The sequence below is a fragment of the Arvicola amphibius genome, chromosome 12 (assembly GCF_903992535.2).
Source record: "Arvicola amphibius chromosome 12, mArvAmp1.2, whole genome shotgun sequence".
Classification (NCBI taxonomy): domain Eukaryota; kingdom Metazoa; phylum Chordata; class Mammalia; order Rodentia; family Cricetidae; genus Arvicola; species Arvicola amphibius.
Window position 1 is genome coordinate 150,936,962 of NC_052058.2, and position 1,740 is coordinate 150,938,701.

Consider the following 1,740-nt stretch of genomic DNA (forward strand, 5'->3'; position numbering starts at 1 on the left):
CAACTGTGTCATGCTCCTTAGGGACATACTTCTGTGGTCTCCACGACACTTACAAAAAGACCAGGGCTGTGTCGGTCTCCACACCAGGCCAGCACCAGCGACACAGCACCACAAACATGACAGACAGAAGCTAAGGCACTCAAGGAAAGTCAGACCCTTGATCTGGGGGACAGCTCCGTGCTCCGCCCTCTGCACAGCACACTCCGTCCTGGGCTCTGAGACCAGGCAGAAAAACCACCTCTGCCATCAGCCAGTAGGTCATTTACTTCATATTTTTCTCAAAACCAATCCACGTTACTTGGCCTGGTGAGCAATAAGGAACCTGACGTCGTGTGTTAAGTTACTTTTTTTTTCCTGGTCTGCGGCTCACCTTATACCTCAGATGATAACCGAGGCATTAAGGCAGCCTGAGATCGCCCTGCATAGATGCTGCTGCTACTGGAGAAATAGCACTCTGTCCCGCCTGATCTAGGGGGGAGGGGGTGTCATTGCTTCAGTGTAGGGCCTTTCTGACCTTTTGCTGTTTCCCCTTTAGGGGTGGGAGCCCTGATCACTGACCACTGTTTCAGATATGCACTCGTGTGCACATGTGTATGCACGTGACCTGACCACTGAACACTGTTTCAGTGTTTCACATGCACACACACACACACATACACACACAGGTGCACTAGGTAGTCTGTGCTCCAAACCACACCTCAGGCTCATGATTCCTCTCCAGAGCTCTCTCATCCTGAGTTCTGGCGTAGATACTGTGAAGCTGGCCAACGAGGAAGCTAGGGGAAAGTGTGTGGACCATCTGCCCACTTTGAAGTAGCCTCAAGTAGGACCAGGGTGAAGCCAGCTCCCAGAACAGGGCCATCCTGGCTGATGGCCTATTCCCATGTCACAGCTGGATTGGGCTGGTCTGGGCCAACCCCCAGGGTGCTTCCTCTGGGAGCCCTGGACACTGTCCATTCTGTGGGAACAGCATTAAACCCATGGCAAGTGGGTCTCTGTGGGCCGGGGAAGTGTCCCTGAAGAGTGGGAACAGGGAGGCCTTGTGCACCAATCATACAGACCCACACTTTATCACTTCCCAGAACAACTGCCAATTCCTGGCCATGATCTGAGTGAAGGAATCTGTCCTTCTTGTGGTCTTTAGAGCCACCCCTACCAAAGGAAAAAAAAAGTCGGGTGGTGGTGGCACACACCCTTAATCTCAGCACTTGGGAGGCAGAGACAGGTAGGTCTCTGTGAGTTCAAGGCCAGTCTGGTCTAGGAGTAAGTTCCAGGACAAGCTCCAAAGCTACAGAAAAACCCTGTCTCAAAAAAAAAAAAAAAAAAAAAAAAAAAAAAAAAAAAAAAAAAAAAAAAAACACGAATGAATGAACGAACAAAGGAACAAAATAAATAAAATAAGATCGGACTTAGGCTGAGGTGAGTGGTTACAGCCAGTGGGGATTCTAGTACGAAGGGGCTTCAGGGCGAGCAACTTGCAGTTTCCCTTCAAGTACTCCGCAGAGCTAGCATGCATGCGGTGCCAGGTCCAAACACTGGGGGTGAAGGAAGAGTCCCAAAATCAAATACAGAGGCCGAGACTGAAGTCGGAGTATTGTCTAGAATTCCAGGCCAACCCAGGCTACACGGCTCACGGTTCCATCATGCACTAGAGCCATAGCCCTGGTCCCTGTACCTGGGCCCCTCCCATGCAGGAATAGCCCCCTTGCCCCTGGGAAACTATGGCCGGTCCTGTGCGGT